Source organism: Oncorhynchus kisutch, unplaced genomic scaffold, assembly GCF_002021735.2.
Source record: "Oncorhynchus kisutch isolate 150728-3 unplaced genomic scaffold, Okis_V2 Okis02a-Okis13b_hom, whole genome shotgun sequence".
Taxonomy (NCBI): domain Eukaryota; kingdom Metazoa; phylum Chordata; class Actinopteri; order Salmoniformes; family Salmonidae; genus Oncorhynchus; species Oncorhynchus kisutch.
The window spans coordinates 14128216-14146777 of NW_022261979.1; the positions used below are offsets into that span (position 1 = coordinate 14128216).

The 18562-nt window shown below is 42.8% G+C and overlaps 33 non-coding genes across 33 annotated transcripts; all 33 read right to left on the reverse strand.

The window, feature by feature from the left end:
* Positions 1-1738: 1738 nt before the first annotated feature.
* On the reverse strand, positions 1739-1812 carry trnak-cuu (transfer RNA lysine (anticodon CUU)). The gene has a single exon. It is a non-coding gene; the product is annotated as a tRNA-Lys (tRNA).
* Positions 1813-2236: 424 nt separating this feature from the next.
* On the reverse strand, positions 2237-2309 carry trnak-cuu (transfer RNA lysine (anticodon CUU)). Its single transcript has one exon. It is a non-coding gene; the product is annotated as a tRNA-Lys (tRNA).
* Positions 2310-2733: 424 nt separating this feature from the next.
* On the reverse strand, positions 2734-2806 carry trnak-cuu (transfer RNA lysine (anticodon CUU)). The gene has a single exon. It is a non-coding gene; the product is annotated as a tRNA-Lys (tRNA).
* A 426-nt stretch (positions 2807-3232) lies between these two features.
* trnak-cuu (transfer RNA lysine (anticodon CUU)) lies at positions 3233-3305 on the reverse strand. The gene has a single exon. It is a non-coding gene; the product is annotated as a tRNA-Lys (tRNA).
* Positions 3306-3729: 424 nt separating this feature from the next.
* Positions 3730-3802, reverse strand: trnak-cuu (transfer RNA lysine (anticodon CUU)). The gene has a single exon. It is a non-coding gene; the product is annotated as a tRNA-Lys (tRNA).
* Positions 3803-4227: 425 nt separating this feature from the next.
* On the reverse strand, positions 4228-4300 carry trnak-cuu (transfer RNA lysine (anticodon CUU)). Its single transcript has one exon. It is a non-coding gene; the product is annotated as a tRNA-Lys (tRNA).
* Positions 4301-4724: 424 nt separating this feature from the next.
* trnak-cuu (transfer RNA lysine (anticodon CUU)) lies at positions 4725-4797 on the reverse strand. Its single transcript has one exon. It is a non-coding gene; the product is annotated as a tRNA-Lys (tRNA).
* A 425-nt stretch (positions 4798-5222) lies between these two features.
* trnak-cuu (transfer RNA lysine (anticodon CUU)) lies at positions 5223-5295 on the reverse strand. Its single transcript has one exon. It is a non-coding gene; the product is annotated as a tRNA-Lys (tRNA).
* A 425-nt stretch (positions 5296-5720) lies between these two features.
* Positions 5721-5793, reverse strand: trnak-cuu (transfer RNA lysine (anticodon CUU)). Its single transcript has one exon. It is a non-coding gene; the product is annotated as a tRNA-Lys (tRNA).
* Positions 5794-6217: 424 nt separating this feature from the next.
* Positions 6218-6290, reverse strand: trnak-cuu (transfer RNA lysine (anticodon CUU)). The gene has a single exon. It is a non-coding gene; the product is annotated as a tRNA-Lys (tRNA).
* A 425-nt stretch (positions 6291-6715) lies between these two features.
* trnak-cuu (transfer RNA lysine (anticodon CUU)) lies at positions 6716-6788 on the reverse strand. Its single transcript has one exon. It is a non-coding gene; the product is annotated as a tRNA-Lys (tRNA).
* A 424-nt stretch (positions 6789-7212) lies between these two features.
* On the reverse strand, positions 7213-7285 carry trnak-cuu (transfer RNA lysine (anticodon CUU)). Its single transcript has one exon. It is a non-coding gene; the product is annotated as a tRNA-Lys (tRNA).
* Positions 7286-7711: 426 nt separating this feature from the next.
* trnak-cuu (transfer RNA lysine (anticodon CUU)) lies at positions 7712-7784 on the reverse strand. The gene has a single exon. It is a non-coding gene; the product is annotated as a tRNA-Lys (tRNA).
* Positions 7785-8209: 425 nt separating this feature from the next.
* On the reverse strand, positions 8210-8283 carry trnak-cuu (transfer RNA lysine (anticodon CUU)). Its single transcript has one exon. It is a non-coding gene; the product is annotated as a tRNA-Lys (tRNA).
* Positions 8284-8707: 424 nt separating this feature from the next.
* On the reverse strand, positions 8708-8780 carry trnak-cuu (transfer RNA lysine (anticodon CUU)). The gene has a single exon. It is a non-coding gene; the product is annotated as a tRNA-Lys (tRNA).
* A 425-nt stretch (positions 8781-9205) lies between these two features.
* trnak-cuu (transfer RNA lysine (anticodon CUU)) lies at positions 9206-9278 on the reverse strand. The gene has a single exon. It is a non-coding gene; the product is annotated as a tRNA-Lys (tRNA).
* Positions 9279-9702: 424 nt separating this feature from the next.
* On the reverse strand, positions 9703-9775 carry trnak-cuu (transfer RNA lysine (anticodon CUU)). The gene has a single exon. It is a non-coding gene; the product is annotated as a tRNA-Lys (tRNA).
* A 424-nt stretch (positions 9776-10199) lies between these two features.
* On the reverse strand, positions 10200-10272 carry trnak-cuu (transfer RNA lysine (anticodon CUU)). The gene has a single exon. It is a non-coding gene; the product is annotated as a tRNA-Lys (tRNA).
* Positions 10273-10697: 425 nt separating this feature from the next.
* On the reverse strand, positions 10698-10770 carry trnak-cuu (transfer RNA lysine (anticodon CUU)). Its single transcript has one exon. It is a non-coding gene; the product is annotated as a tRNA-Lys (tRNA).
* A 922-nt stretch (positions 10771-11692) lies between these two features.
* Positions 11693-11765, reverse strand: trnak-cuu (transfer RNA lysine (anticodon CUU)). The gene has a single exon. It is a non-coding gene; the product is annotated as a tRNA-Lys (tRNA).
* A 425-nt stretch (positions 11766-12190) lies between these two features.
* Positions 12191-12263, reverse strand: trnak-cuu (transfer RNA lysine (anticodon CUU)). Its single transcript has one exon. It is a non-coding gene; the product is annotated as a tRNA-Lys (tRNA).
* Positions 12264-12685: 422 nt separating this feature from the next.
* On the reverse strand, positions 12686-12758 carry trnak-cuu (transfer RNA lysine (anticodon CUU)). Its single transcript has one exon. It is a non-coding gene; the product is annotated as a tRNA-Lys (tRNA).
* Positions 12759-13181: 423 nt separating this feature from the next.
* trnak-cuu (transfer RNA lysine (anticodon CUU)) lies at positions 13182-13254 on the reverse strand. Its single transcript has one exon. It is a non-coding gene; the product is annotated as a tRNA-Lys (tRNA).
* A 425-nt stretch (positions 13255-13679) lies between these two features.
* On the reverse strand, positions 13680-13752 carry trnak-cuu (transfer RNA lysine (anticodon CUU)). Its single transcript has one exon. It is a non-coding gene; the product is annotated as a tRNA-Lys (tRNA).
* Positions 13753-14177: 425 nt separating this feature from the next.
* Positions 14178-14250, reverse strand: trnak-cuu (transfer RNA lysine (anticodon CUU)). Its single transcript has one exon. It is a non-coding gene; the product is annotated as a tRNA-Lys (tRNA).
* A 426-nt stretch (positions 14251-14676) lies between these two features.
* On the reverse strand, positions 14677-14749 carry trnak-cuu (transfer RNA lysine (anticodon CUU)). Its single transcript has one exon. It is a non-coding gene; the product is annotated as a tRNA-Lys (tRNA).
* Positions 14750-15175: 426 nt separating this feature from the next.
* On the reverse strand, positions 15176-15248 carry trnak-cuu (transfer RNA lysine (anticodon CUU)). The gene has a single exon. It is a non-coding gene; the product is annotated as a tRNA-Lys (tRNA).
* A 424-nt stretch (positions 15249-15672) lies between these two features.
* On the reverse strand, positions 15673-15745 carry trnak-cuu (transfer RNA lysine (anticodon CUU)). Its single transcript has one exon. It is a non-coding gene; the product is annotated as a tRNA-Lys (tRNA).
* A 425-nt stretch (positions 15746-16170) lies between these two features.
* Positions 16171-16243, reverse strand: trnak-cuu (transfer RNA lysine (anticodon CUU)). The gene has a single exon. It is a non-coding gene; the product is annotated as a tRNA-Lys (tRNA).
* A 428-nt stretch (positions 16244-16671) lies between these two features.
* Positions 16672-16744, reverse strand: trnak-cuu (transfer RNA lysine (anticodon CUU)). Its single transcript has one exon. It is a non-coding gene; the product is annotated as a tRNA-Lys (tRNA).
* A 424-nt stretch (positions 16745-17168) lies between these two features.
* trnak-cuu (transfer RNA lysine (anticodon CUU)) lies at positions 17169-17241 on the reverse strand. Its single transcript has one exon. It is a non-coding gene; the product is annotated as a tRNA-Lys (tRNA).
* A 425-nt stretch (positions 17242-17666) lies between these two features.
* trnak-cuu (transfer RNA lysine (anticodon CUU)) lies at positions 17667-17739 on the reverse strand. Its single transcript has one exon. It is a non-coding gene; the product is annotated as a tRNA-Lys (tRNA).
* Positions 17740-18163: 424 nt separating this feature from the next.
* trnak-cuu (transfer RNA lysine (anticodon CUU)) lies at positions 18164-18236 on the reverse strand. The gene has a single exon. It is a non-coding gene; the product is annotated as a tRNA-Lys (tRNA).
* Positions 18237-18562: the final 326 nt, after the last annotated feature.

The following is an 18562-nucleotide window of genomic DNA, read 5'->3' on the forward strand; positions in this document are numbered from 1 at the left end:
GGTTGAGGGTAGAGAAGGACATCAGTAATAGATGGGAGAGGTTGAGGTAGAGGAAGGACATCAGTAATAGATGGAGAGGTAGAGGAAGGACATCAGTAATAGATGGGAGAGGGTAGAGGAAGGACATCAGTAATAGATGGTTGAGGGTAGAGGAGGACATCAGAATAGATGGTTGAGGGTAGAGGAAGGACATCAGTAATAGATGGTTGAGGGTAGAGGAAGGACATCAGAAATAGATGGTTGAGGGTAGAGGAAGGACATCAGTAATAGATGGTTGAGGGTAGAGGAAGGACATCAGTAATAGATGGTTGAGGGTAGAGGAAGGACATCAGTAATAGATGGTTGAGGGTAGAGGAAGGACATCAGAAATAGATGGTTGAGGGTAGAGGAAGGACATCAGTAATAGATGGTTGAGGGTAGAGGAAGGACATCAGTAATAGATGGTTGAGGGTAGAGGAAGGACATCAGAAATAGATGGTTGAGGGTAGAGGAAGGACATCAGTAATAGATGGTTGAGGGTAGAGGAAGGACATCAGTAATATATGGGAGGGTTGAGGGTAGAGGAAGGACATCAGTAATAGATGGTTGAGGGTAGAGGAAGGACATCAGTACAGATAGGAGAGGTTGAGGTAGAGGAAGGACATCAGTAATAGATGGGAGAGGTTGAGATAGAGGAAGGACATCAGTAATAGATGGTTGAGGGTAGAGGAAGGACATCAGTAATAGATGGGAGAGGTTGAGGGTAGAGGAAGGACATCAGTAATAGATGGTTGAGGGTAGAGGAAGGACATCAGTAATAGATGGTTGAGGGTAGAGGAAGGACATCAGTAATAGATGGTTGAGGGTAGAGGAAGGACATCAGTAATAGATGGTTGAGGGTAGAGGAAGGACATCAGTAATAGATGGGAGAGGGTAGAGGAAGGACATCAGTAATAGATGGTTTGAGGGTAGAGGAAGGACATCAGTAATAGATGGTTGAGGTAGAGGAAGGACATCAGTAATAGATGGTTGAGGGTAGAGGAAGGACATCAGTAATAGATGGTTGAGGGTAGAGGAAGGACATCAGTAATAGATGGTTGAGGGTAGAGGAAGGACATCAGTAATAGATGTTGAGGGTAGAGGAAGGACATCAGTAATAGATGTTGAGGGTAGAGGAAGGACATCAGTAATAGATGGTTGAGGGTAGAGGAAGGACATCAGTAATAGATGGTTGAGGGTAGAGGAAGGACATCAGTAATAGATGGTTGAGGGTAGAGGAAGGACATCAGTAATAGATGGTTGAGGAGAGGAAGGACATCAGTAATAGATGGTTGAGGGTAGAGGAAGGACATCAGTAATAGATGGTTGAGGGTAGAGGAAGGACATCAGTAATAGATGGTTGAGGGGTAGAGGAAAGGACATCAGTAATAGATGGTTGAGGGTAGAGGAAGGACATCAGTAATAGATGGTTGAGGTAGAGGAAGGACATCAGTTATAGATGGTTGAGGGGTAGAGGAAGGACATCAGTAATAGATGTTGAGGGTAGAGGAAGGACATCAGTAATAGATGGTTGAGGGTAGAGGAAGGACATCAGTAATGTCATTGAGATGACAGGTCAGAGTGCAGAAGAGATAGCATAGAATTGAAAAGTATTAGCCTCTGTATCACCAGCTATGCAGGGTGGCAAGAACTCCTCAAAATTCCAAGCAGATGGTGTTTTGCGAAGTGAGTTGTGTTGTTCTGGCGCAGAGAAAATAATCACCTAACGTGAGGGGTCGAACCCACGACCCTGATATTAAGAGTCTCATGCTCTACCGACTGAGCTAGCCAGGTACCTAAATATATTTTTTGGACTTTTTCGAATATCGTACATCCAAGTTTCTGCAAAATATGGTGATCAGTGAGTGTTGTTGATGGATCCTGTGGTGCAATCTGTTAGCGTGTTGTACATATACAGCAGAATACAGCAATTCGATGACAAGGTTATGAGTTCAAGTCCCACCAGGAGCAAGTATTCTTCTTGAAGCCTCTGCCTGTCTATTTCTTGTCAAGAAAAGGAGCATTTACTCAATCCATTTAGGAGTACAATTAATTGTAATAGGGATGTCATTGAGATGACAGGTCAGAGTGCAGGCAGAGATAGAATTTAAATTCTTAGCCTTCAGTATCACCAGCTATGCAGGTTGTTAAGCCTCCTCAAAATTCCAAGCGGATGGTTGTTTGCAAAGTGAGTTGGTGCTTCGGCAGAGAAAATAATCACCCAACGTGGGGCTCGAACCCAAGACCCTGAGAATAAGAGTCTCATGCTCTACCGACTGAGCTAGCCAGGTAACTCAATAGTGATTATGACTTGGTTCGAATATCGTACATCCAAGTTTCTGCAAAATATGGTGATCAGTGAGTGTTGTTGATGGATCCTGTGGTGCAATCTGTTAGCGTGTTGTACTTATACAGCAGAATACAGCAATTAGATGACAAGGTTATGAGTTCAAGCCCCACCAGGAGCAAGTATTCTTCTTGAAGCCTCTGCCTGTCTATTTCTTGTCAAGAAAAGGAGCATTTACTCAATCCATTTAGGAGTACAATTAATCTGTAATGGGGATGTCATTGAGATGACAGGTCAGAGTGCAGGAAGAGATAGAATTCAAATTTTAGCCTTCTGTATCACCAGCTATGCAGGTTGTTAAGCCTCCTCAAAATTCCAAGCGGATGGTTGTTTGCAAAGTGAGTTGGTGCTTCGGCAGAGAAAATAATCACCCAACGTGGGGCTCGAACCCACGACCCTGAGATTAAGAGTCTCATGCTCTACCGACTGAGCTAGCCAGGTAACTCAATAGTGATTATGACTTGGTTCGAATATCGTACATCCAAGTTTCTGCAAAATATGGTGATCAGTGAGTGTTGTTGATGGATCCTGTGGTGCAATCTGTTAGCGTGTTGTACATATACAGCAGAATACAGCAATTCGATGACAAGGTTATGAGTTCAAGTCCCACCAGGAGCAAGTATTCTTCTTGAAGCCTCTGCCTGTCTATTTCTTGTCCAGAAAATGAGCATTTACTCAATCCATTTAGGAGTACAATTCATCTGTAATGGGGATGTCATTGAGATGACAGGTCAGAGTGCAGGAAGAGATAGAATTGAAATTATTAGCCTTCTGTATCACCAGCTATGCAGGGTGGCAAGCCTGCCTCGAAATTCCAAGCGGATGGTTGTTTGCGAAGTGAGTTGGTGCTTCGGCAGAGAAAATAATCACCTAACGTGGGGCTCGAACCCACGACCCTGAGATTAAGAGTCTCATGCTCTACCGACTGAGCTAGCCAGGTACCTCCATATTATTTTTGACTTTTACGAAAATAGTACATTCCAGTTTCTGATAAATATGGTGATCAGTGAGTGTTGTTGATGGATCCTGTGGTGCAATCTGTTAGCGTGTTGTACTTATACAGCAGAATACAGCAATTAGATGACAAGGTTTTGAGTTCAAGCCCCACCAGGAGCAAGTATTCTTCTTGAAGCCTCTGCCTGTCTATTTCTTGTCAAGAAAAGGAGCATTTACTCAAAACATTTAGGAGTACAATTAATCTGTAATAGGGATGTCATTGAGATGACAGGTCAGAGTGCAGGCAGAGATAGAATTCAAATTCTTAGCCTTCTGTATCACCAGCTATGCAGGGTGGCAAGACTCCTCAAAATTCCAAGCAGATGGTTGTTTGCGAAGTGAGTTGGTGTTTCGGCATAGAAATTAATCACCTAACGTGGGGCTCGAACCCACGACCCTGAGATTAAGAGTCTCATGCTCTACCGACTGAGCTAGCCAGGTACCTAAATATATTTTTGGACTTTTTCGAATATCGTACATCCAAGCATTCTGCAAAATATGGTGATCAGTGAGTGTTGTTGATGGATCCTGTGGTGCAATCTGTTAGCGTGTTGTACATATACAGCAGAATACAGCAATTCGATGACAAGGTTATGAGTTCAAGTCCCACCAGGAGCAAGTATTCTTCTTGAAGCCTCTGCCTGTCTATTTCTTGTCAAGAAAAGGAGCATTTACTCAATCCATTTAGGAGTACAATTAATTTGTAATAGGGATGTCATTGAGATGACAGGTCAGAGTGCAGGCAGAGATAGAATTCAAATTCTTAGCCTTCTGTATCACCAGCTATGCAGGGTGGCAAGACTCCTCAAAATTCCAAGCAGATGGTTGTTTGCGAAGTGAGTTGGTGTTTCGGCAGAGAAAATAATTACCTAACGTGGGGCTCGAACCCACGACCCTGAGATTAAGAGTCTCATGCTCTACCGACTGAGCTAGCCAGGTACCTCTATATTATTTTTGACTTTTACGAAAATAGTACATTCCAGTTTCTGATAAATATGGTGATCAGTGAGTGTTGTTGATGGATCCTGTGGTGCAATCTGTTAGCGTGTTGTACTTACACAGCAGAATACAGCAATTAGATGACAAGGTTATGAGTTCAAGCCCCACCAGGAGCAAGTATTCTTCTTGAAGTCTCTGCCTGTCTATTTCTTGTCAGGAAAAGGAGAATTTACTCAATCCATTTAGGAGTACAATTAATCTGTAATAGGGATGTCATTGAGATGACAGGTCAGAGTGCAGGCAGAGATAGAATTTAAATTCTTAGCCTTCAGTATCACCAGCTATGCAGGTTGTTAAGCCTCCTCAAAATTCCAAGCGGATGGTTGTTTGCAAAGTGAGTTGGTGCTTCGGCAGAGAAAATAATCACCCAACGTGGGGCTCGAACCCACGACCCTGAGATTAAGAGTCTCATGCTCTACCGACTGAGCTAGCCAGGTAACTCAATAGTGATTATGACTTGGTTCGAATATCGTACATCCAAGTTTCTGCAAAATATGGTGATCAGTGAGTGTTGTTGATGGATCCTGTGGTGCAATCTGTTAGCGTGTTGTACTTATACAGCAGAATACAGCAATTAGATGACAAGGTTATGAGTTCAAGCCCCACCAGGAGCAAGTATTCTTCTTGAAGCCTCTGCCTGTCTATTTCTTGTCAAGAAAAGGAGCATTTACTCAATCCATTTAGGAGTACAATTAATCTGTAATGGGGATGTCATTGAGATGACAGGTCAGAGTGCAGGAAGAGATAGAATTCAAATTTTTAGCCTTCTGTATCACCAGCTATGCAGGTTGTTAAGCCTCCTCAAAATTCCAAGCGGATGGTTGTTTGCAAAGTGAGTTGGTGCTTCGGCAGAGAAAATAATCACCCAACGTGGGGCTCGAACCCACGACCCTGAGATTAAGAGTCTCATGCTCTACCGCCTGAGCTAGCCAGGTAACTCAATAGTGATTATGACTTGGTTCGAATATCGTACATCCAAGTTTCTGCAAAATATGGTGATCAGTGAGTGTTGTTGATGGATCCTGTGGTGCAATCTGTTAGCGTGTTGTACTTATACAGCAGAATACAGCAATTAGATGACAAGGTTATGAGTTCAAGTCCCACCAGGAGCAAGTATTCTTCTTGAAGCCTCTGCCTGTCTATTTCTTGTCCAGAAAAGGAGCATTTACTCAATCCATTTAGGAGTACAATTAATCTGTAATAGGGGATGTCATTGAGATGACAGGTCAGAGTGCAGGCAGAGATAGAATTAAATTCTTAGCCTTCTGTATCACCAGCTATGCAGGGTGGCAAGCCTGCTCGAAATTCCAAGCGGATGGTTGTTTGCGAAGTGAGTTGGTGCTTCGGCAGAGAAAATAATCACCTAACGTGGGGCTCGAACCCACGACCCTGAGATTAAGAGTCTCATGCTCTACCGACTGAGCTAGCCAGGTACCTAAATATATTTTTGGACTTTTTCGAATATCGTACATCCAAGTTTCTGCAAAATATGGTGATCAGTGAGTGTTGTTGATGGATCCTGTGGTGCAATCTGTTAGCGTGTTGTACATATACAGCAGAATACAGCAATTCGATGACAAGGTTATGAGTTCAAGTCCCACCAGGAGCAAGTATTCTTCTTGAAGCCTCTGCCTGTCTATTTCTTGTCAGGAAAAGGAGCATTTACTCAATCCATTTAGGAGTACAATTAATCTGTAATAGGGATGTCATTGAGATGACAGGTCAGAGTGCAGGAAGAGATAGAATTTAAATTCTTAGCCTTCAGTATCACCAGCTATGCAGGTTGTTAAGCCTCCTCAAAATTCCAAGCGGATGGTTGTTTGCAAAGTGAGTTGGTGCTTCGGCAGAGAAAATAATCACCCAACGTGGGGCTCGAACCCACGACCCTGAGATTAAGAGTCTCATGCTCTACCGACTGAGCTAGCCAGGTAACTCAATAGTGATTATGACTTGGTTCGAATATCGTACATCCAAGTTTCTGCAAAATATGGTGATCAGTGAGTGTTGTTGATGGATCCTGTGGTGCAATCTGTTAGCGTGTTGTACTTATACAGCAGAATACAGCAATTAGATGACAAGGTTATGAGTTCAAGCCCCACCAGGAGCAAGTATTCTTCTTGAAGCCTCTGCCTGTCTATTTCTTGTCAAGAAAAGGAGCATTTACTCAATCCATTTAGGAGTACAATTAATCTGTAATAGGGATGTCATTGAGATGACAGGTCAGAGTGCAGGCAGAGATAGAATTCAAATTCTTAGCCTTCTGTATCACCAGCTATGCAGGGTGGCAAGACTCCTCAAAATTCCAAGCAGATGGTTGTTTGCGAAGTGAGTTGGTGTTTCGGCAGAGAAAATAATTACCTAACGTGGGGCTCGAACCCACGACCCTGAGATTAAGAGTCTCATGCTCTACCGACTGAGCTAGCCAGGTACCTCTATATTATTTTTGACTTTTACGAAAATAGTACATTCCAGTTTCTGATAAATATGGTGATCAGTGAGTGTTGTTGATGGATCCTGTGGTGCAATCTGTTAGCGTGTTGTACTTACACAGCAGAATACAGCAATTAGATGACAAGGTTATGAGTTCAAGCCCCACCAGGAGCAAGTATTCTTCTTGAAGTCTCTGCCTGTCTATTTCTTGTCAGGAAAAGGAGAATTTACTCAATCCATTTAGGAGTACAATTAATCTGTAATAGGGATGTCATTGAGATGACAGGTCAGAGTGCAGGCAGAGATAGAATTTAAATTCTTAGCCTTCAGTATCACCAGCTATGCAGGTTGTTAAGCCTCCTCAAAATTCCAAGCGGATGGTTGTTTGCAAAGTGAGTTGGTGCTTCGGCAGAGAAAATAATCACCCAACGTGGGGCTCGAACCCACGACCCTGAGATTAAGAGTCTCATGCTCTACCGACTGAGCTAGCCAGGTAACTCAATAGTGATTATGACTTGGTTCGAATATCGTACATCCAAGTTTCTGCAAAATATGGTGATCAGTGAGTGTTGTTGATGGATCCTGTGGTGCAATCTGTTAGCGTGTTGTACTTATACAGCAGAATACAGCAATTAGATGACAAGGTTATGAGTTCAAGCCCCACCAGGAGCAAGTATTCTTCTTGAAGCCTCTGCCTGTCTATTTCTTGTCAAGAAAAGGAGCATTTACTCAATCCATTTAGGAGTACAATTAATCTGTAATGGGGATGTCATTGAGATGACAGGTCAGAGTGCAGGAAGAGATAGAATTCAAATTTTTAGCCTTCTGTATCACCAGCTATGCAGGTTGTTAAGCCTCCTCAAAATTCCAAGCGGATGGTTGTTTGCAAAGTGAGTTCGGTGCTTCGGCAGAGAAAATAATCACCCAACGTGGGGCTCGAACCCACGACCCTGAGATTAAGAGTCTCATGCTCTACCGACTGAGCTAGCCAGGTAACTCAATAGTGATTATGACTTGGTTCGAATATCGTACATCCAAGTTTCTGCAAAATATGGTGATCAGTGAGTGTTGTTGATGGATCCTGTGGTGCAATCTGTTAGCGTGTTGTACATATACAGCAGAATACAGCAATTCGATGACAAGGTTATGAGTTCAAGTCCCACCAGGAGCAAGTATTCTTCTTGAAGCCTCTGCCTGTCTATTTCTTGTCCAGAAAATGAGCATTTACTCAATCCATTTAGGAGTACAATTCATCTGTAATGGGGATGTCATTGAGATGACAGGTCAGAGTGCAGGAAGAGATAGAATTGAAATTATTAGCCTTCTGTATCACCAGCTATGCAGGGTGGCAAGCCTGCTCGAAATTCCAAGCGGATGGTTGTTTGCGAAGTGAGTTGGTGCTTCGGCAGAGAAAATAATCACCTAACGTGGGGCTCGAACCCACGACCCTGAGATAAAGAGTCTCATGCTCTAACCGACTGAGCTAGCCAGGTACCTCCATATTATTTTTGACTTTTACGAAAATAGTACATTCCAGTTTCTGATAAATATGGTGATCAGTGAGTGTTGTTGATGGATCCTGTGGTGCAATCTGTTAGCGTGTTGTACTTATACAGCAGAATACAGCAATTAGATGACAAGGTTATGAGTTCAAGCCCCACCAGGAGCAAGTATTCTTCTTGAAGCCTCTGCCTGTCTATTTCTTGTCAAGAAAAGGAGCATTTACTCAATCCATTTAGGAGTACAATTAATCTGTAATAGGGATGTCATTGAGATGACAGGTCAGAGTGCAGGCAGAGATAGAATTTAAATTCTTAGCCTTCAGTATCACCAGCTATGCAGGTTGTTAAGCCTCCTCAAAATTCCAAGCGGATGGTTGTTTGCAAAGTGAGTTGGTGCTTCGGCAGAGAAAATAATCACCCAACGTGGGGCTCGAACCCACGACCCTGAGATTAAGAGTCTCATGCTCTACCGACTGAGCTAGCCAGGTAACTCAATAGTGATTATGACTTGGTTCGAATATCGTACATCCAAGTTTCTGCAAAATATGGTGATCAGTGAGTGTTGTTGATGGATCCTGTGGTGCAATCTGTTAGCGTGTTGTACTTATACAGCAGAATACAGCAATTAGATGACAAGGTTATGAGTTCAAGCCCCACCAGGAGCAAGTATTCTTCTTGAAGCCTCTGCCTGTCTATTTCTTGTCAAGAAAAGGAGCATTTACTCAATCCATTTAGGAGTACAATTCATCTGTAATGGGGATGTCATTGAGATGACAGGTCAGAGTGCAGGAAGAGATAGAATTCAAATTCTTAGCCTTCTGTATCACCAGCTATGCAGGGTGGTAAGCCTCCTCAAAATTCCAAGCGGATGGTTGTTTGCGAAGTGAGTTGGTGCTTCGGCAGAGAAAATAATCACCTAACGTGGGGCTCGAACCCACGACCCTGAGATTAAGAGTCTCATGCTCTACCGACTGAGCTAGCCAGGTACCTCAATAGTGATTTTGACTTGTTCGAATATCGTACATTCCAGTTTCTGATAAATATGGTGATCAGTGAGTGTTGTTGATGGATCCTGTGGTGCAATCTGTTAGCGTGTTGTACTTATACAGCAGAATACAGCAATTAGATGACAAGGTTATGAGTTCAAGCCCCACCAGGAGCAAGTATTCTTCTTGAAGCCTCTGCCTGTCTATTTCTTGTCAAGAAAAGGAGCATTTACTCAATCCATTTAGGAGTACAATTAATTTGTAATAGGGATGTCATTGAGATGACAGGTCAGAGTGCAGGCAGAGATAGAATTCAAATTCTTAGCCTTCTGTATCACCAGCTATGCAGGGTGGCAAGACTCCTCAAAATTCCAAGCAGATGGTTGTTTGCGAAGTGAGTTGGTGTTTCGGCAGAGAAAATAATTACCTAACGTGGGGCTCGAACCCACGACCCTGAGATTAAGAGTCTCATGCTCTACCGACTGAGCTAGCCAGGTACCTCTATATTATTTTTGACTTTTACGAAAATAGTACATTCCAGTTTCTGATAAATATGGTGATCAGTGAGTGTTGTTGATGGATCCTGTGGTGCAATCTGTTAGCGTGTTGTACTTACACAGCAGAATACAGCAATTAGATGACAAGGTTATGAGTTCAAGCCCCACCAGGAGCAAGTATTCTTCTTGAAGTCTCTGCCTGTCTATTTCTTGTCAGGAAAAGGAGAATTTACTCAATCCATTTAGGAGTACAATTAATCTGTAATAGGGATGTCATTGAGATGACAGGTCAGAGTGCAGGCAGAGATAGAATTTAAATTCTTAGCCTTCAGTATCACCAGCTATGCAGGTTGTTAAGCCTCCTCAAAATTCCAAGCGGATGGTTGTTTGCAAAGTGAGTTGGTGCTTCGGCAGAGAAAATAATCACCCAACGTGGGGCTCGAACCCACGACCCTGAGATTAAGAGTCTCATGCTCTACCGACTGAGCTAGCCAGGTAACTCAATAGTGATTATGACTTGGTTCGAATATCGTACATCCAAGTTTCTGCAAAATATGGTGATCAGTGAGTGTTGTTGATGGATCCTGTGGTGCAATCTGTTAGCGTGTTGTACTTATACAGCAGAATACAGCAATTAGATGACAAGGTTATGAGTTCAAGCCCCACCAGGAGCAAGTATTCTTCTTGAAGCCTCTGCCTGTCTATTTCTTGTCAAGAAAAGGAGCATTTACTCAATCCATTTAGGAGTACAATTAATCTGTAATGGGGATGTCATTGAGATGACAGGTCAGAGTGCAGGAAGAGATAGAATTCAAATTTTTAGCCTTCTGTATCACCAGCTATGCAGGTTGTTAAGCCTCCTCAAAATTCCAAGCGGATGGTTGTTTGCAAAGTGAGTTGGTGCTTCGGCAGAGAAAATAATCACCCAACGTGGGGCTCGAACCCACGACCCTGAGATTAAGAGTCTCATGCTCTACCGACTGAGCTAGCCAGGTAACTCAATAGTGATTATGACTTGGTTCGAATATCGTACATCCAAGTTTCTGCAAAATATGGTGATCAGTGAGTGTTGTTGATGGATCCTGTGGTGCAATCTGTTAGCGTGTTGTACATATACAGCAGAATACAGCAATTCGATGACAAGGTTATGAGTTCAAGTCCCACCAGGAGCAAGTATTCTTCTTGAAGCCTCTGCCTGTCTATTTCTTGTCCAGAAAATGAGCATTTACTCAATCCATTTAGGAGTACAATTCATCTGTAATGGGGATGTCATTGAGATGACAGGTCAGAGTGCAGGAAGAGATAGAATTGAAATTATTAGCCTTCTGTATCACCAGCTATGCAGGGTGGCAAGCCTGCTCGAAATTCCAAACGGATGGTTGTTTGCGAAGTGAGTTGGTGCTTCGGCAGAGAAAATAATCACCTAACGTGGGGCTCGAACCCACGACCCTGAGATAAGAGTCTCATGCTCTAACCGACTGAGCTAGCCAGGTACCTCCATATTATTTTTGACTTTTACGAAAATAGTACATTCCAGTTTCTGATAAATATGGTGATCAGTGAGTGTTGTTGATGGATCCTGTGGTGCAATCTGTTAGCGTGTTGTACTTATACAGCAGAATACAGCAATTAGATGACAAGGTTATGAGTTCAAGTCCCACCAGGAGCAAGTATTCTTCTTGAAGCCTCTGCCTGTCTATTTCTTGTCAAGAAAAGGAGCATTTACTCAATCCATTTAGGAGTACAATTAATCTGTAATAGGGATGTCATTGAGATGACAGGTCAGAGTGCAGGAAGAGATAGAATTCAAATTCTTAGCCTTCTGTATCACCAGCTATGCAGGTTGTTAAGCCTCCTCAAAATTCCAAGCGGATGGTTGTTTGCAAAGTGAGTTGGTGCTTCGGCAGAGAAAATAATCACCCAACGTGGGGCTCGAACCCACGACCCTGAGATTAAGAGTCTCATGCTCTACCGACTGAGCTAGCCAGGTAACTCAATAGTGATTATGACTTGGTTCGAATATCGTACATCCAAGTTTCTGCAAAATATGGTGATCAGTGAGTGTTGTTGATGGATCCTGTGGTGCAATCTGTTAGCGTGTTGTACATATACAGCAGAATACAGCAATTCGATGACAAGGTTATGAGTTCAAGTCCCACCAGGAGCAAGTATTCTTCTTGAAGCCTCTGCCTGTCTATTTCTTGTCAAGAAAAGGAGCATTTACTCAATCCATTTAGGAGTACAATTCATCTGTAATAGGGATGTCATTGAGATGACAGGTCAGAGTGCAGGCAGAGATAGAATTCAAATTCTTAGCCTTCTGTATCACCAGCTATGCAGGGTGGCAAGCCTCCTCAAAATTCCAAGCGGATGGTTGTTTGCGAAGTGAGTTGGTGCTTCGGCAGAGAAAATAATCACCTAACGTGGGGCTCGAACCCACGACCCTGAGATTAAGAGTCTCATGCTCTACCGACTGAGCTAGCCAGGTACCTCATATTATTTTGACTTTTACGAAAATAGTACATTCCAGTTTCTGATAAATATGGTGATCAGTGAGTGTTGTTGATGGATCCTGTGGTGCAATCTGTTAGCGTGTTGTACTTATACAGCAGAATACAGCAATTAGATGACAAGGTTATGAGTTCAAGCCCCACCAGGAGCAAGTATTCTTCTTGAAGCCTCTGCCTGTCTATTTCTTGTCAAGAAAAGGAGCATTTACTCAATCCATTTAGGAGTACAATTAATCTGTAATAGGGATGTCATTGAGATGACAGGTCAGAGTGCAGGCAGAGATAGAATTTAAATTCTTAGCCTTCAGTATCACCAGCTATGCAGGTTGTTAAGCCTCCTCAAAATTCCAAGCGGATGGTTGTTTGCAAAGTGAGTTGGTGCTTCGGCAGAGAAAATAATCACCCAACGTGGGGCTCGAACCCACGACCCTGAGATTAAGAGTCTCATGCTCTACCGACTGAGCTAGCCAGGTACCTAAATATATTTTGGACTTTTTCGAATATCGTACATCCAAGTTTCTGCAAAATATGGTGATCAGTGAGTGTTGTTGATGGATCCTGTGGTGCAATCTGTTAGCGTGTTGTACATATACAGCAGAATACAGCAATTCGATGACAAGGTTATGAGTTCAAGTCCCACCAGGAGCAAGTATTCTTCTTGAAGCCTCTGCCTGTCTATTTCTTGTCAAGAAAAGGAGCATTTACTCAATCCATTTAGGAGTACAATTAATCTGTAATAGGGATGTCATTGAGATGACAGGTCAGAGTGCAGGCAGAGATAGAATTCAAATTCTTAGCCTTCTGTATCACCAGCTATGCAGGGTGGCAAGACTCCTCAAAATTCCAAGCAGATGGTTGTTTGCGAAGTGAGTTGGTGTTTCGGCAGAGAAAATAATCACCTAACGTGGGGCTCGAACCCACGACCCTGAGATTAAGAGTCTCATGCTCTACCGACTGAGCTAGCCAGGTACCTCTATATTATTTTTGACTTGTTACGAAAATAGTACATTCCAGTTTCTGATAAATATGGTGATCAGTGAGTGTTGTTGATGGATCCTGTGGTGCAATCTGTTAGCGTGTTGTACTTATACAGCAGAATACAGCAATTAGATGACAAGGTTATGAGTTCAAGCCCCACCAGGAGCAAGTATTCTTCTTGAAGTCTCTGCCTGTCTATTTCTTGTCAAGAAAAGGAGAATTTACTCAATCCATTTAGGAGTACAATTAATCTGTAATAGGGATGTCATTGAGATGACAGGTCAGAGTGCAGGCAGAGATAGAATTTAAATTCTTAGCCTTCAGTATCACCAGCTATGCAGGTTGTTAAGCCTCCTCAAAATTCCAAGCGGATGGTTGTTTGCAAAGTGAGTTGGTGCTTCGGCAGAGAAAATAATCACCCAACGTGGGGCTCGAACCCACGACCCTGAGATTAAGAGTCTCATGCTCTACCGACTGAGCTAGCCAGGTAACTCAATAGTGATTATGACTTGGTTCGAATATCGTACATCCAAGTTTCTGCAAAATATGGTGATCAGTGAGTGTTGTTGATGGATCCTGTGGTGCAATCTGTTAGCGTGTTGTACTTATACAGCAGAATACAGCAATTAGATGACAAGGTTATGAGTTCAAGCCCCACCAGGAGCAAGTATTCTTCTTGAAGCCTCTGCCTGTCTATTTCTTGTCAAGAAAAGGAGCATTTACTCAATCCATTTAGGAGTACAATTAATCTGTAATGGGGATGTCATTGAGATGACAGGTCAGAGTGCAGGAAGAGATAGAATTCAAATTCTTAGCCTTCTGTATCACCAGCTATGCAGGTTGTTAAGCCTCCTCAAAATTCCAAGCGGATGGTTGTTTGCAAAGTGAGTTGGTGCTTCGGCAGAGAAAATAATCACCCAACGTGGGGCTCGAACCCACGACCCTGAGATTAAGAGTCTCATGCTCTACCGACTGAGCTAGCCAGGTAACTCAATAGTGATTATGACTTGGTTCGAATATCGTACATCCAAGTTTCTGCAAAATATGGTGATCAGTGAGTGTTGTTGATGGATCCTGTGGTGCAATCTGTTAGCGTGTTGTACTTATACAGCAGAATACAGCAATTAGATGACAAGGTTATGAGTTCAAGCCCCACCAGGAGCAAGTATTCTTCTTGAAGCCTCTGCCTGTCTATTTCTTGTCAAGAAAAGGAGCATTTACTCAAATCCATTTAGGAGTACAATTAATCTGTAATAGGGATGTCATTGAGATGACAGGTCAGAGTGCAGGCAGAGATAGAATTCAAATTCTTAGCCTTCTGTATCACCAGCTATGCAGGGTGGCAAGACTCCTCAAAATTCCAAGCAGATGGTTGTTTGCGAAGTGAGTTGGTGTTTCGGCAGAGAAAATAATCACCTAACGTGGGGCTCGAACCCACGACCCTGAGATTAAGAGTCTCATGCTCTACCGACTGAGCTAGCCAGGTACCTCTATATTATTTTTGACTTTTACGAATATAGTACATTCCAGTTTCTGCATAAATATGGTGATCAGTGAGTGTTGTTGATGGATCCTGTGGTGCAATCTGTTAGCGTGTTGTACTTATACAGCAGAATACAGCAATTAGATGACAAGGTTATGAGTTCAAGCCCCACCAGGAGCAAGTATTCTTCTTGAAGCCTCTGCCTGTCTATTTCTTGTCAAGAAAAGGAGCATTTACTCAATCCATTTAGGAGTACAATTAATCTGTAATAGGGGATGTCATTGAGATGACAGGTCAGAGTGCAGGCAGAGATAGAATTCAAATTCTTAGCCTTCTGTATCACCAGCTATGCAGGTTGTTAAGCCTCCTCAAAATTCCAAGCGGATGGTTGTTTGCAAAGTGAGTTGGTGCTTCGGCAGAGAAAATAATCACCCAACGTGGGGCTCGAACCCACGACCCTGAGATTAAGAGTCTCATGCTCTACCGACTGAGCTAGCCAGGTACCTCTATAGTATTTTGACTTGTTCGAATATCGTACATTCCAGTTTCTGCATAAATATGGTGATCAGTGAGTGTTGTTGATGGATCCTGTGGTGCAATCTGTTAGCGTGTTGTACTTATACAGCAGAATACAGCAATTAGATGACAAGGTTATGAGTTCAAGCCCCACCAGGAGCAAGTATTCTTCTTGAAGTCTCTGCCTGTCTATTTCTTGTCAAGAAAAGGAGAATTTACTCAATCCATTTAGGAGTACAATTAATCTGTAATAGGGATGTCATTGAGATGACAGGTCAGAGTGCAGGCAGAGATAGAATTTAAATTCTTAGCCTTCAGTATCACCAGCTATGCAGGTTGTTAAGCCTCCTCAAAATTCCAAGCGGATGGTTGTTTGCAAAGTGAGTTGGTGCTTCGGCAGAGAAAATAATCACCCAACGTGGGGCTCGAACCCACGACCCTGAGATTAAGAGTCTCATGCTCTACCGACTGAGCTAGCCAGGTAACTCAATAGTGATTATGACTTGGTTCGAATATCGTACATCCAAGTTTCTGCAAAATATGGTGATCAGTGAGTGTTGTTGATGGATCCTGTGGTGCAATCTGTTAGCGTGTTGTACTTATACAGCAGAATACAGCAATTAGATGACAAGGTTATGAGTTCAAGCCCCACCAGGAGCAAGTATTCTTCTTGAAGCCTCTGCCTGTCTATTTCTTGTCAAGAAAAGGAGCATTTACTCAATCCATTTAGGAGTACAATTAATCTGTAATGGGGATGTCATTGAGATGACAGGTCAGAGTGCAGGAAGAGATAGAATTCAAATTTTTAGCCTTCTGTATCACCAGCTATGCAGGTTGTTAAGCCTCCTCAAAATTCCAAGCGGATGGTTGTTTGCAAAGTGAGTTGGTGCTTCGGCAGAGAAAATAATCACCCAACGTGGGGCTCGAACCCACGACCCTGAGATTAAGAGTCTCATGCTCTACCGACTGAGCTAGCCAGGTAACTCAATAGTGATTATGACTTGGTTCGAATATCGTACATCCAAGTTTCTGCAAAATATGGTGATCAGTGAGTGTTGTTGATGGATCCTGTGGTGCAATCTGTTAGCGTGTTGTACTTATACAGCAGAATACAGCAATTAGATGACAAGGTTATGAGTTCAAGCCCCACCAGGAGCAAGTATTCTTCTTGAAGCCTCTGCCTGTCTATTTCTTGTCAAGAAAAGGAGCATTTACTCAAATCCATTTAGGAGTACAATTAATCTGTAATAGGGATGTCATTGAGATGACAGGTCAGAGTGCAGGCAGAGATAGAATTCAAATTCTTAGCCTTCTGTATCACCAGCTATGCAGGGTGGCAAGACTCCTCAAAATTCCAAGCAGGATGGTTGTTTGCGAAGTGAGTTGGTGCTTTCGGCAGAGAAAATAATCACCTAACGTGGGGCTCGAACCCACGACCCTGAGATTAAGAGTCTCATGCTCTACCGACTGAGCTAGCCAGGTACCTCTATATTATTTTGACTTTTACGAATATCGTACATTCCAGTTTCTGCATAAATATGGTGATCAGTGAGTGTTGTTGATGGATCCTGTGGTGCAATCTGTTAGCGTGTTGTACTTATACAGCAGAATACAGCAATTAGATGACAAGGTTATGAGTTCAAGCCCCACCAGGAGCAAGTATTCTTCTTGAAGCCTCTGCCTGTCTATTTCTTGTCAAGAAAAGGAGCATTTACTCAATCCATTTAGGAGTACAATTAATCTGTAATGGGGATGTCATTGAGATGACAGGTCAGAGTGCAGGAAGAGATAGAATTCAAATTCTTAGCCTTCTGTATCACCAGCTATGCAGGTTGTTAAGCCTCCTCAAAATTCCAAGCGGATGGTTGTTTGCAAAGTGAGTTGGTGCTTCGGCAGAGAAAATAATCACCCAACGTGGGGCTCGAACCCACGACCCTGAGATTAAGAGTCTCATGCTCTACCGACTGAGCTAGCCAGGTAACTCAATAGTGATTATGACTTGGTTCGAATATCGTACATCCAAGTTTCTGCAAAATATGGTGATCAGTGAGTGTTGTTGATGGATCCTGTGGTGCAATCTGTTAGCGTGTTGTACTTATACAGCAGAATACAGCAATTAGATGACAAGGTTATGAGTTCAAGCCCCACCAGGAGCAAGTATTCTTCTTGAAGCCTCTGCCTGTCTATTTCTTGTCAAGAAAAGGAGCATTTACTCAATCCATTTAGGAGTACAATTAATCTGTAATAGGGATGTCATTGAGATGACAGGTCAGAGTGCAGGCAGAGATAGAATTCAAATTCTTAGCCTTCTGTATCACCAGCTATGCAGGGTGGCAAGCCTCCTCAAAATTCCAAGCGGATGGTTGTTTGCGAAGTGAGTTGGTGCTTCGGCAGAGAAAATAATCACCTAACGTGGGGCTCGAACCCACGACCCTGAGATTAAGAGTCTCATGCTCTACCGACTGAGCTAGCCAGGTACCTCTATATTATTTTTGACTTTTACGAAAATAGTACATTCCAGTTTCTGATAAATATGGTGATCAGTGAGTGTTGTTGATGGATCCTGTGGTGCAATCTGTTAGCGTGTTGTACTTATACAGCAGAATACAGCAATTAGATGACAAGGTTATGAGTTCAAGCCCCACCAGGAGCAAGTATTCTTCTTGAAGTCTCTGCCTGTCTATTTCTTGTCAAGAAAAGGAGAATTTACTCAATCCATTTAGGAGTACAATTAATCTGTAATAGGGATGTCATTGAGATGACAGGTCAGAGTGCAGGCAGAGATAGAATTTAAATTCTTAGCCTTCAGTATCACCAGCTATGCAGGTTGTTAAGCCTCCTCAAAATTCCAAGCGGATGGTTGTTTGCAAAGTGAGTTGGTGCTTCGGCAGAGAAAATAATCACCCAACGTGGGGCTCGAACCCACGACCCTGAGATTAAGAGTCTCATGCTCTACCGACTGAGCTAGCCAGGTAACTCAATAGTGATTATGACTTGGTTCGAATATCGTACATCCAAGTTTCTGCAAAATATGGTGATCAGTGAGTGTTGTTGATGGATCCTGTGGTGCAATCTGTTAGCGTGTTGTACTTATACAGCAGAATACAGCAATTAGATGACAAGGTTATGAGTTCAAGCCCCACCAGGAGCAAGTATTCTTCTTGAAGCCTCTGCCTGTCTATTTCTTGTCAAGAAAAGGAGCATTTACTCAATCCATTTAGGAGTACAATTAATCTGTAATGGGGATGTCATTGAGATGACAGGTCAGAGTGCAGGAAGAGATAGAATTCAAATTCTTAG